At 35.7% G+C, this 15,186-nt stretch overlaps 1 non-coding gene across 1 annotated transcript; it reads right to left on the reverse strand.

Moving 5' to 3' along the window:
• Nucleotides 1-252: 252 nt before the first annotated feature.
• Trnaa-ugc (transfer RNA alanine (anticodon UGC)) lies at nucleotides 253-325 on the reverse strand. Its single transcript has one exon. It is a non-coding gene; the product is annotated as a tRNA-Ala (tRNA).
• Between the last annotated feature and the right edge of the window lie 14,861 nt (nucleotides 326-15,186).

A 15,186-nucleotide genomic window follows, 5' to 3' on the forward strand; every position in this document is an offset into this window, starting at 1 on the left:
ATGTGTTGTGATGTGATGTAATTAGGATTTTTAACGTACCTTTAACAATTTTTCAGCCATATCGCTACGATGTCTGCATTGTGACAGTTTATGGTGATTTCTATGACCGGTGCATCATGCCACTGACATGTACCATGATAGCCCACCTAGTCAAAATATCCTGACACCAGGTCGACCAGTCCTAACACTAACCTCTTAATGCTGAACGCCAAGCGAGGCAGATGTAGGTACCATTTTTGTAAGTCTCTGATATGATTCAGCCGGGGATCGAACCCGCAACCTTCCGCATGCAAGGCGGACGCTCTAACCACTGGGCCACCGGAGCGGTGTAGTAAAATGATATAATGGACAAGAAAGTTTTACTACCCATGCGTGACACGTATTTTTGTGACAACTGCAGATACACGTGTCTTGATGGAGTATAAAATAAATAATAGAATCGTATATTTCAAAAAGATTCATGTAACCACTTTATAATTTATGAATCAGATTTTAATATCAAAACATATGTGATGGAGGTCATGACAAATACATTCAATAACAAAGGATATTTAAAAATAACCAACAAAATCCCTACCATAATGTATTACAAAAAAGACATATGTCTTTCGATACTTCATTCAACCTGTCCGTTTATTGAGAGACTTTTAACGAAAATGCAGACATTATGTACCCGTAATCACTGGAGTATAACGGTATGATCTGACAAGTTGAAATTATTTGTTATCGCTATTATTTTCGTGCAATGCTCTGCATCGTTATATATATTATGATCTGCAGCATTCATCGCAGTACAGTCTTTAGAACACAAAGCCGAAATGGAGTTGAGATTGTTAAGTGAGTAAAGAGATTAATTATTATGACACTTTCAAAAAGAGCAAGTGAACCTTGGTCATTATTGTTGCAAAGCAGTATCACTAAGGTTATATCCAAACATCACTCAAAACAATAATTTGATGCAATACATGCACTATGAATCAGAAGAAGTAAGAAAAGTAAATGAGATGATCTTAATAGTAAATTTAATATATCTGCATATCTCTTCAAATATTGTGTTCTAAAATATGTTGGCATATGCGTGCTATTTACACGAAAACATCTACGACCAAAACTGTACCCCTTTCCGTTTCAGGCTTACAAATGGAGAGCGCAAGCAATCACTTCAAATAGCAAGGCAAACATTTATTTTTCATAGTCTATATAATTAAAAAATTTCTGCAACAAACATTTGTTATTCTTCCTCATACATGTGCCAAAGTAAAGAGACAATCGCAGTAAAGGAACAATCAACTCAACCTTTATAATGTAGTAATTTTCTTAATCAAATAACTCATTAGGACTGGTAGTCTACTTGCAAAACAGATTGCGTGCCTTCTCATGAAGTCCGTTTCTTTTCTAGCTGTTTTCATTTTAGCACTGGGTATTTAAACAGTCTCAACTATTTTTGTTAATAATAAAAGTTCTAAAATTATACCAAAATGCTTTCTAATATATTTGAGACAATGTGCTCACACAGTACATATAGAAAAAACATTTCTTTAACTTTTATAACATTAGCTCGGTATCATTGAACATGTATCAGATTTTATCCATATATGGAACATGATAATTTACATAAATCAACACTTATATATATATATATATATATATATATATATATATATATATATATATATATATATATATATATATATATATATATATATATATATATATATATTCATGTATATATGATAATAGATATTATAATACAAACCAGCGGTTAAAAGGACCACACGTTCCTGAGGACCGGGATTTCAGAATTCAAGACCATACCTAAATATTTTAGTGAACATTTAAACCATCGTCGCAGAAAGAATGAAATATATAGATCTCGCCTGTTCGTGGGATCAAACATTTTTGTTTGAAAACGTAACTTATTTTTTTATTAGTGTGCAGTATGTTAATGAATATAATGCTGATCAAATTAATATATATGCAGAGTTATCGAATAGATATAATTATGTTTCTTCAATCATTCAGAGTCTAAATATCATGTTTTGTGAATTTGGGTTTATTTATGATTAGGCACAATGCATTTAACAACAAGCATTGGTCCGTGTAGGCACAATGCATTTAACAACAAGCATTGGTCCGTGTAGGCACAAGCGCAGATATGTAAAGAATGCAATAATGGTACGAAAGACACATTTATGTTTTTAAAGTTTTGTCGAGCATGAATGTATTTATAAACCATAATCATATTACAAGCGTGCACAGTTGAAACGATTAAAATGTTCAGCTAATTGCGACATTAAAAGTATGGTTTGTACAGACTAAAATGCCCTATTCAAATGAAATAACTCGCCTTCCCGAACGTGATTATTATCAATCAGTTCTGACAAGACTTGAAACCCTGCGTTATTTGTGAACTATAAGTAATGAGGGCAGTTGTTTTAAATAATGATGCATATAATTGTATGATTTAATCCAGAATGCATGACATGGTAGAAAACAGTTGTTTTAAGTAATGATGCATATCAGTGCATGATTTAATCCAGAATGCATGACATGGTTGAAAAAATCAGCAAATATAAAATACGAAATGCATTATGAATACAATATTTTAGACGTTTCTTCCGAAGTATCTTGACATTAATTCAAAGAACGATGACCTGCGTAAAATGGACCAATTAAAAATCATATTTATGTATATAAATTGCTATTTCCAAATCGATATACATGTTTTGTACATAATTCCATGTATCATTACTACAGAGTAAATGTATGTCGTTATTTACGCAGTAGCATTCTAACATAACCTTGTTACGACAACTATTAGCAGTTTCGTGTATAACATTTAAGTTTGATTTTCAGTCATGAATCATAAGAAATGTGTTCCTCGAACTAAGGTAAATAGTGTTCCTCGAACTAAGGTAATAGTGAACGGCATATACAAGAACGTTTATGACAATAACCCTATAGAGCTAACAAAATTTATGCTCGAACAAATGTTGGTACGGACGGGACAAATAGCTGACAAAAACTAATTTAAATTACAAATTAGATTTGCTTGACATTATACACACAACTGTCCAAAATACATATATGTCGTCCGTCCATGTTAGTCTGCGACTAAAATTTTGTGTTACAAATAGATGATTTCGCAACATGGACAATGCATCCGAACCGGTGCAGCCATATGATTTGCTGTATCTATATGGGTCTAACACTGCATCCCTCAATCAAACAAGTAAAATAAATGTGGTTGCAGGTGAAGACCCGGCTGATGTATTTCATCTTTATGACTTGCTTTATCTGGTTATTGCAGAACTCAAATAATTGTTTCATTCCATTAACTCAGAATGATAACTACATATATTTATTTCAACGGTTATAGCTATAATCAGTTTAAAGTCTTGTTTGAGGATACAATTTATATCTGATGTCATAAAGTAAACTATCATTCGGATCTCGCCAATTCCATTCTTTCATCGGGGGCCCCGAGTGGCCGAGTGGTCTAAAGCGATCACCGTTCCGGATCACTGGCATCTCACCTCTGTCTGCGTGGGTTCGAGTCCAAGGCTCGGCTAGCGTGAGTACGTGGGAAAGCGTGCCAGTAGCTTCTCGTGGGTCGGTGGTTCTTCGCTTGGTTTTCCATTCTTTCATCTCTTTCCATGTCCAAGGGTACCTGTTATTTTTTTTCCCTTGCAATAGCTATGATAAGATCTAGCGTGCCACATGAAAAGATGCAGAGCACGATTCTGAAGAAACGATGTTATTACTCAAGTCTCTTTTATAACTTTCAATTTTTATCATCTGAAAATTCTCACTATTCAAATAACAAAAATGATGCTGAAGTTGGTGGTGAAATATAAAGAATATAAAGAATCAGAGGGTCCTAAGGATAAAGAGTTATAAAACTACCAACACATCCAAAATAAATAATCACATTTGGATGAAATCAACTAATCGAAATAAGCTGTACTCTTCCTCAGAAATTACCCAGTAAGTACAAAAGTTGACAACATATGCGCTTTAATAACAGACGAATCTATATATTATTTGGCGCTATGTTTTTTTAGGATTGAAGAAAACATATTGTATTTCTATAACACATATTAAAACACGATTAAAGTTTCTCAAATAAATGACCAAAAACAGAAAGAAAGGAAGAGTGGGACACATATATAAACACACAACGCTAAGAAATTTGTAGATAGCTACAAAAGGCGCGAGACATCAATTCGATATTTGCATATTCGTGATTACAAATGTTTTTAAACTGCATATTCAGGATATGTGTTAGCTAGGTTACAAAACACTACAGGAAATAAGCATGTACAAAGCTAGAGATAACGACCCAAACAAATAAATCTTAGAATCATGGGATTCAACGAGATATTTCAGGATATATACATGTTAACAATATCCACAAATAAATCATTTGGTCTAGAAGTATTACAATCGGAATTTATTGTTACAATTAACACAAGTCAAAGCGTAGCAAATCCACTTGGAATGAAAAGAACATTCGCTGCACAAGAGAAAGGATCATTTTGTTAAATATCAAAACTTACGGCTTCTGCAATATCAAATTACTTTCTATAGTTTTCTACTAAAACTTGGTCAGAAAATCTATAATTTTTATTGTAATCCTTATTCTTTTCGCGATGAATATTAATTTGCTAGAGTAAAAGGTCAAGAAATCAGCGAAATCTACCTTTTAAAATGATAGTGTTTAGGTGCAGTATATACACTGTTCTTTGGTCCAGGCGAATCTTCATTAACTGGGTCTTATGTTTAGGTACGGGATATAAACTGTTTGGCGAATCTTCATTAACTGGGTCTTATGTTTAGGTGCAGTATATACACTGTTCTTTGGTCCAGGCGAATCTTCATTAACTGGGTCTTATGTTTAGGTACGGGATATAAACTGTTTGGCGAATCTTCATTAACTGGGTCTTATGTTTAGGTGCAGTATATACACTGTTCTTTGGTACAGGCAAATCTTCATTAACTGGGTCTTATGTTTAGGTACCATATATACACTGTTTGGCGAATCTTCATTAACTGGGTCTTATGTTTAGGTACGGTATATAAACTGTTTGGTGAATCTTCATTAACTGGGTCTTATGTTTAGGTACGGTATATAAACTGTTTGGCGAATCTTCATTAACTGGGTCTCACGCCTCTTCTGGACATACAACTGAAATACGGTTTAAACTGTGTGTGTAAAGAGAGAAGGGGGGAGACAGCGGCAGCTACGATTTCGCTTTCAGCATTTGCTTCGTTCTGATGTAGGCATGACATACACACATGATACGTGGTGTTTTTGAATTATCATGGTGACATAGGTTTCATATCTTACAATTAGATCATGTATACTGTATTTTAGAAACCTTGTATCATGGCTGGTTTTATGGTTGGCAATTTATGTTGGACCTAACATTTGCATTTTTTTCATCGCGTACAAAGTTGATGTCATGCATACTTAGTGATCACCATCATTTATTTTGTTGTGATATTAGGAGTTCGGAATTTGTTTCTTTCTATGACAAAAAGCTTGTTTCGTTGTATGAATACAATGCGGCTTTAGTTCTTGCAGCTTCAAAATGGCACTAGGATGGATTCATTGAAAAGATGTTAAGGTGTACCACACAGTAGTGAATTAATGTTCTAAAATGAGCAGTCCTTCATATGGAATAGCATTAACAAAACTACATGATTGCTGCCATTTTATCTTAGACCTAACATGGTCATTATATTCATTGCGAAACTTCTTGATATCGTGCATTATTAATTATCACAGGTTTTGTACATACCTAATAGGTAAAAATTAAAACAAGGCGACATTCTAATTGTATATGTTTTATACATACTGGATCGGTAAAAACCCTCAAGGCGACATCCTAATTTTCTTCTTCTTTCAAACAGAATAGATAGATAGATAGATAGATAGATAGATAAACAGACAGACAAAAAAGTTTTAAGATTGTTTTTCTTACATTTTCTGTATCAAGATGTATGGGGTATCAATAAACATAGTCATTAATGCCAAGCTATGACGGAGAGACATACATGTGTTACAATGCATGGTCATGTAGACAGTTTCATTACAACCAATGGCTCCTCGTCTCATAAGGTCCACTGATGCTCCGTAGATTGCTACATATCTAAAGTCTCAGCATCAGCCATTATCACATGCTGGACTTACACCATTTATACTTGCTATTATATTTAGGTCTCGCATGCCATTCATAATAATTACTGCCTTCATGCATGAAATTCGTTTTGACCTTGACAAACTAGTACATTCTTTAATGTTCTGCATATAATTCCAGACTATAAATACCTTCTTCCATGACATTCGTTGTACTTTGACATACTAGTAGATGTTGTCAAGTTCGTTTTACCTGACGCAATCTAGTGACCGCCTTCCATATTGGAATTTATTTTCAAATCTCTGTGTTCACCACACAAATGAGTCCTAAGTTTTACAATTTGTGCTTCCTTTTGTATTTTACTTTAGACTCGCTTTAGTCATATTTTTATTTTAGCATCACTCACAAAGTTCCCTTCCAACTTAACAGCAATTAGGGGGGCCACATTAATAGACTTTTTGAAGGGGAAATCACAATGTGTCTGAAACAAGTTAATCACAAGACAATGATTCAAAGTGCATCAGACTAAATCATATTGCAAATCGTGTGAAATTAAATTCCCTCCATAATACTTTGAGCGACAAACTTGCTAAGTTTGTATTACTTCCTGAGTTCCTTTGCCTTCATCATATAGCTTCTAATTAAATCGATTCAAGTGTGCAAAGGGAAGCTATCAAAGTTACACCACTGCTGATTTTGAAGTGAAACAGAAATCATCAACAATCATCACCACCACCCGATCTTAAGTAACTAATGAAACTAACACCTGGATAAACATCATCACCATTCCTGTCCAACGAGTATAACAGTCTTGGTCAAATATAACAAACTTGGCTGAATTATAATTTTGAATGAGCAAACAATTTGGCCCATTTCACTCATCAAATTAAGGAATAAAATAAACGCATTTCATTTGAATTTTCATAATCATGCGATGATGTGAGACCATCACAAACCATGCAAAGTATTAACTATTGTAATAAAGTTTTAGAAACAGTGAACTTATTTCAAGCAAATGGGTTATTAATCCCCTTTTAAAACTGATTCAATTAAAACTACTTAGTTTAGGAATCTATTTAAAGCAGTCTTTAATCAGATCGTACTTTCGGTAAAATACATTTCTGCATCTTCACTGTCGATAGATTTATTAGAGGTTATACGATCTGAAAGGCATGCTTTAAAGCCAGCTGAAAATAACAGACAGATTATTTACATCGATGTAAACTTGTCAGCTGTTCCGAACTTTGTATATTTAACAGCATAACTTATCACCTTGGATAATAAAATAACAAATTATAGCAATGTTATATTTACCAAATGTCATTTGTAAATGTTTGATAATTTAAAGATACGAACGAATATACTTATTGGCATTGAATTGGTTATGTCAACGTATCCCCTTGCATGTTCCTTTTGTAGCACCTGTGCGCTGTGTGAGGCTACAGTATTGCACACCTTTGATATTTGAAAATAGGTAATCGTTTCATGTTGTAGACATTGAATGATTGCAGCTACGACAACCTCTTTCTGTACTATAATATATATAAAGCTAACTTAACAATACGAAAGGAATTAGTAAACAATATGCATGTTATAAGAATATTTCACTAATTACAAAAGCAATTCAGGTCATAAGTACATTGGTGCATTAGAGACTAGGGGCCGCGGCATGCACACAAACACCTTCAGCTTTGGAAATGTTTTGGAATACCACAAAAAATTAATCAGACCTGTATTCATTAGGATTTGTATTTTTAACTATATTATTATTTGGGATTTAATTCGAAATACTGTAAGTTCTTTATACATGTTCATTGTGTTTCCTATTGGAATAAACTATTTTTTGGTTATTGCAAGCCTTATTTCTAATCACTCTTTCCCATTACTTATTTCTAATCACTCTTTCCCATTACTTATTTCTAATCACTCTTTCCCATTACTTATTTCTAATCACTCTTTCCCATTACTTATTTCTAATCACTCTTTCCCATTACTTATTTCTAATCACTCTTTCCCATTACTTATTTCTAATCACCCTTTCCCTTTACTTATTTCTAATCACTCTTTCCCATTACTTATTTCTAATCACTCTTTCCCTTTACTTATTTCTAATCACTCTTTCCCATTACTTATTTCTAATCACTCTTTCCCATTGCTTATTTCTAATCACTCTTTCCCATTACTTATTTCTAACCACTCTTTCCCATTACTTATTTCTAACCACTCTTTCCCATTACTTATTTCTAATCACTCTTTCCCATTACTTATTTCTAATCACTCTTTCCCATTACTTATTTCTAATCACTCTTTCCCATTACTTATTTCTAATCACTCTTTCCCATTACTTATTTCTAATCACTCTTTCCCATTACGTATTTCTAACCACTCTTTCCCATTACTTATTTCTAATCACTCTTTCCCATTACTTATTTCTAATCACTCTTTCCCATTACTTTACTTATTTTAAAACCATAGATTCGTGATAAGACAAAGCGAGTAGATATATATTTCCCATGAACCTTTGCTACAGTGGAATAACTTTTGTGCCTTCTGTCCAATATGTGATTTCAACATCTGACATGTTGTACACATAAGACCTTTTAGTTTACATCAGCAGCAACTACTTTCGGACCTGTTGAAAAGCGTCGAGGGAATTTCTGCAACTGTTCAGCGAATCATGCAACAGACTAAACAGTCTTCTTGATCTTCGATGTTGGTGATATATAATTAATACACAACATTATGCAAGTAATGAAATCATTCAGGGATTAAGATTAAAGCGATCATTTGACTTTCATTTTAGAACATCTCGTTTCTTTGTCACTTCACCCAGCTTATATAAAATGTCTCAACAGTAATACTCTGTGGATAACCATAAACAAATAAGTTGCGTTGAAGGGGTTTGGGTTACTAATACAAAATAATTATCTCAAACACAAGATTAAACGCTATCTATCCTTATCAATCCTTTATAAAATGGCATAATACAAGGAACGCTTGGCTACAATGACAGCTCCTTCTTTATATATGTGTTACCAAAAAAGAGTACAATACAATCATCTCCAACATCACGTGCTTGATTCATCTCCAACATCACGTGGTTAATTCCCTAAACTCTTAGATCTATATCAAACATTGCTATTGATGTACTCATTCAGTTCTCTTAGAAGATAAATCATATATCTACCTTACATTTTGTCTTTTCAAATTATTTTCGAATTATTTACATCGAAAACGTATGGAAATTCTTAATTAGTATATGTCATTTATTAATAGCCCTACTACATAAACAACAATGTGTAATTGTATAGACAAAAGTTCATAGTCGTTCAGCTTTATAAAATGAACAACATGTTTCTCATCGGATATCAAATGTATATATGTAGAAGAGTGTATTCTAAACTCATTGCAAGCAAACGTTACATTGCAAATATATTTAAAATTCCCATCGTCAAGTATTAAGTCTAACACGAAACAAAAAACATGCACGTAGATCTGTAATAGTCAAGGCCGATTAAAATAAATCGTGCCATAGTTATATCGTCTCATCGTGTCTCAGTAAATAGAACAACTAATTTATATTTTTTATTCACATTACAGTATTGTGCATTGCTAAAAAGATAATAAATGATATATTCATTTTGACTTCCATAAGTGAAATGTACAATCACAAAAGAAAAGGCACAATCTGCCTACATTTATGTTTGGTGCTAATTATATAAATAGATTTTCAATAGCACTATGCTACACAAGTATGATCTCAATTAGTAAATTAAGGAGGTTGGGGTTAATTTATCACTGAATCCGTATCCAGTTTTCGAAGCATATAACACATACCTTGCATTTCCTATATTCAATACGGTAAAGATTTATCAGAAGACATTATCTAATACTTGATGTTGCATGTTACTAGTTCAAAAACACTGACATTTTACCTTAAAATCGGTAATGCAGTAAATATTTTAAACGAAACACAACAACAAAGTAGACCGTTTTATCTTACCAAAACTTATATTTTATCTCGAATGAAATATAATCAATAACCCTGTCAGTAGTGAATGGGGATACCCTACGGACAATGGGAATTAGCATTAAAAACACCCTTGGGACACTCTACGGACAATGGAAATTTAACATGGCGAAAAATCGTGGGACACTCTACGGACAAGGGGAATTTAACATGGGAATAAATCGTGGGACACTCTACGGACAAGGGGAATTTAACATGGGATTTTTTTTTTAAAAAAATTTTTTAAAAAAAAGGGGTAGGCAATGGAAAGGCTATCTCTTTTCGAGAAATATGGCTGGCCCTGGAAAGGGCCTTTGGGTTTTTCTTCTTCTTCTTCTTTTATCTTCTTAACTTTTTCCAACATCTTCTTAATTTGTCCATCATTCCTTTCTTCTCCTTCTTTTCTGTTTCCGGCAGCCAGTCCGGGTGGCCCATGGCCCGGAACTTCTCTTGGATTTTCATCCAGTTTGTGTTCAGTTTTTCGAATTCATCCTTTTTTCTTCTATTTTCTTCGTCTTTTCTTTCATTGGACCACTTTTCTTTGATCTTCTTGACCTCTTTGGTCAGCACATTCCTCATTAGTTCTTCAGCTTTCTTAAGTTTTTCTAACCCCCACTTCGCGAAACACCAATCTGTCCATTCTACAATGTCTTCTAAAAAGCACCTTGCACTTGTCACATGATCTATTGCTTCTTTTAACTTACCCACTTTGACATACGGTAGGTTAATTAAACCTCTGATTCTCTTCTCCTCATCCTCTATCATTTCTTTCACGATGTTTACGGCTAAGTGCAGGCTGTTTACTTGTCTTGAGACGAAGTCTTTTGTCACTTCATACCTCCATTCCTGTTCAACCCTTTCTGCTACACTCAATCCATCTACCATCCAATACCAACTTCCCATGAGATCGTTGTATAAAGCTGAAGCTGCTGGCATCTTCTTGTTTGCTTATTCCGTAGAATGAGCTCCAATGGCCAACACTGTTAGTTTTATACTGAAAGTGCGGACGTGAAGGAAAACATCCCCTGAAAAACATAAAATTGATCTTACCTAGATCATGACCCAACAACGCGCGTACGTGAAGGAAAACATCCCCCTACTTTTTTCATATAATAAAACCCTAACAATACTCTTCACATACGCTAAGAAACCCATAATCTACTATTCACACAAACATACCTTTACTCTTACAAACACAAACACACAAACACACAAACACATACACTTCCACTATTAATAAAGAGTTAGTGTTTATTTTCACACTACTCTACCTACACACACACACATTGGCAAATGGATCGTTATTTCTTTTCTAGAGTATTGGGTAGCCCTGAAAAGGGCTGTTTTTTTGAACTCCTGATGCACCTATCTAATGGTTGCACCTTCCTGGCCTGGCGCCGCACACGCATCTTCTTCCCCAGTCTTCTTTCACCTTTCTTTTGGGGAGCGCAGAGGGAGGATGATTCGCTTCAACACCCCAATCCTCTGTCTCGGGAATATTGAACGACATCCTCTCTTCTCTTTTCTTTTCCTCTTCTTCCCTCTCTCTTCTCTCCTCCTCCTCTTCCTTCTTTACTCTTGCTTCTTCTACTATAGCCTCTGCTGATAGTTCGTTTACTATCCGCCTGGCATATTCCAGGTGCATCTGGAGTTCTAACAGTTTCACTATTCTGCTAGTCATTCTTCTGGCTGTGTTGATCAATCAACAAGGGTAGCTAGACTGCCCAGCGAGTTTCAATTTATAGTGAAAGCGCGGACGTGATGGAAAACATCCCCTAATAACATAAAATGGATCTTACCTAGATCATGACCCAAAAAAAAAAAAACAGCAACGCGCGGACCTAAAAGAAACACTCACTCACTTTTTATGCTACCCATCACTATTTTAAAATTTTTTATAAATCACTCCAATAGACTATCCACATACGCAAAGCAATCCAATCTAACTCCAAATATACACCTCTAACAGCCAAAGAAAACAAACATCATTTTAATCTACTATCCACACCAACCTATTTTATCACTTACAAACACAATCACACAAACACACAAACTCATACCCTCACATTTTTTAAGAAAGAGTTAGTGTTTATTTTCACACTACTCTACCTACACACATTGGCAAATCGATCGTTATTTCTTTTCTAGAGTATTGGGTAGCCCTGAAAAGGGCTGTTTTTTTGTTTTGCTATGGCATTCTTTTTTAGTTTCTAAGAATGCGATGTCCTCTGAGGATAGACTTTCTGGCGATAGGTCTGCTTCTTCGGAAAGAGAAGAAGAACTCTTTGGTGTCGATACGACAATCGACAAAGCCTCTGTCAGGTTCAGGTTGCTGCTGCTGCTGCTGCTGTTGCTGTTGTTGCTGCTGTCTCTGAAGTCTGTACTTCTCTGTCCATTCTTCTTTTTCCCTGTTCATTTCTTCTCTGAAGAGCTCTTCTATCAGGTCTTCAGTGATTTTTAACATTCTCACATTCTCTATTTCTTCTGGCTTCGGTATCAGACTGTGTCTGACCCTATGCAAATTCACGTAGGCTTCGTTGAGCTTAGCTAGTTTGGAGCACATCTTCTTAGGAGGATGAGTCGACAATGGATGGTTAGACTGGGAACAAACCGGTTCTTAAAGTTAAAGCGCGGACGTGAAGGAAAACATCCCCCACACGGTTTTTCGAGCCGCAACGTTCATGAGAGAGATAGTAAGAAATGAAAGAGCATCAATCCAACATTCTTATAGCTAAACAAACCACAAAAGCATTTTTTTCAAAACACAACATTTTTTTATTCAAAAATCACTTAACACTTAACAACAACATTTCTAACATTTTTAACAATAATCCAACACTATAACATCAAACAATTTTTTTCAAATCACAAACATTTTTATTCTCAATGGACAATCTACTTTAAACAGGGCTGACAACGTTGTGAATGAAATTGTGATTTCCACTGTTGGAAATCATTAGGCCATTGATGGACACTACGTTTCCTAGCTTGAGACAAAAGATAAGCATAATGGTCACAAAACCATTGATCTACTTTGACATCGTTTCTAGCAGAAGAACGAGGATCGAAATGAGTCACTAAATGTTCTAAGGAATAGCCCAGGCTGCGATGATGCAGAAAATACACACAGTACTGTCCACACACCAAGGAATCTGTGCCTTGTAATTTCACGTTATTGAATCGGGTGGTTTGAGCATTTCTTCTCATAAAGTCGATGATATCGTCTTCCAAAGGGGGCAATCCGTACGAATCGAAATATTCCACACATCCTTCTTGAGGAAAGTAGACGGCTACCCAGTGGGTTCCTGGGAGATGACTGTCGTCCGTGTTGATCACGTAAGCTTGATGGTCTTTAGGTTTGCGATGAGGGAGTTCATCTTTAGCACAGACGACAGGATTCCAAGAAGCCGTATACGAACTGTGGTTCAAAAGGTAATAAAGTTCCCAGGTATCCATTGATTTGTGTGTGTTTTTTCTTCTTCTTCTTCACAGGTAATAATAAGTCGTCAATTCGATCCTGACTTTTTGCTTGAAAATGTCTGACGAATAAACGGTTATTCGTTCTGTTTCCTCACTCTGATTCAGGAGAGCTTCGATACGATGGATCTCTTGAGTGGTTAATGGTGGACAAGAATGTTCACGCAAGTCTTTATACCACTGGTGCAACACGTCTTTGTTCGAGATGAGACTCCAAGCTTCGTCCAGACACTCGTCCAATTTTTCTTCTTGACTCAACATCAGGCATTTATCGTGTTGAATTTGACTGGGATGATCGTTTTGACATCCATAACAATTTTTCTTGATCAATTCCGTCATTTTGTCGACCAAGTGTTTGGCAAAACAGGAGACTAAATGGGCTTCTTGTTCTGGCCATCTCGATTTCATCATGATTACTTCTTCTTCTTTTTCCACGGTCTCCTCACATTTCATGTCCAAAGTTTCTCCACTAGGTAAAGAGGGATAACAGTCTTCCATGGCTTCTAATAATCTAGAATGACTTCTCTCAAACTGTTGATTTCTATGGTATTATCGAATTCTGCATACAGGATGACGTTCACTGTTGATGGTAGTTCTTTTGCAAACTGAAGTTCCACACGAATCTGGCCAGATTTTATAGGGTGGAAATGTCCCTCGTCGCTGCCTTGGTCTGGAGTGAAATCGAAAGCCCACAAAGCATAGCCTCCTGCGTAATCGTCGTACGTAATGCCGTGACTGGTGTTGGTTCCTAACTGGCCGGTGGCTTCGTACAGGGACAAGTACGATCTCAAGTAATTCATCTTCGTGTCACTAAAGTCAGGTTCGAAAGGTCGGGTACACAAGGTCTTGCCATCGCGACTGACTTCGATTTTCTTCACTAAAAAGTGTTGAAAGTTGAAAGGATTTTCAGCGAAGGCTCCGTTGAAGGCTGAATTCGAGACCATACCAAGGATTAAACGCTTGGGTAACTGTCCTTGAAACAGATGATCTTCGGTCATGGATTGCTGTCCCTTGGAAATGGTGAACGTTTTCACTTCCACACGTCGTATGGGATACTTGGCGGTCGTTCTGCTCAACGTTTGACTGATGTCGTTACCTACTTTGGGTAACACTTCTACGCGTCGTACGTAGAGTTTGGCCTCTAAAATTGTGCTTTTAGGATTGCCAGCAGCAGCATCAGCCAACAAATGGAAAGCGGCACTGCTACGATTCAGTCTCAAGCGGACATTCACCCCGTTCAGCAAATATTTCTCTTGCAACCACATGTCCAAATGCAAACGATCCATCAGTTCTAAACTCTTTCCACCTAGGATTTTCTTTTGTCTTTCCACAAAGCCGTCATTGTCTTTATCTTTTTCCTCAAATGCCTTCGCTTCATCAGGTTCCCACAGCACACAGGCATTGAGATGAGTATCCTTGGCATCTATTCCGTACGTCAAGAGATTTTCCAGGTAGGCACGGTAAGGGTAAGTATCCATGCTGCTGCTAACCAGTTTGTTATTCAAGTACAAGTCCACTGAGCTGAACAAGGAATGCATGAAATTGTTGACGGGAGCT

The sequence above is a fragment of the Sinohyriopsis cumingii genome, chromosome 10 (genome assembly GCF_028554795.1).
Source record: "Sinohyriopsis cumingii isolate HCF-2022 chromosome 10, ASM2855479v2, whole genome shotgun sequence".
Taxonomy (NCBI): domain Eukaryota; kingdom Metazoa; phylum Mollusca; class Bivalvia; order Unionida; family Unionidae; genus Sinohyriopsis; species Sinohyriopsis cumingii.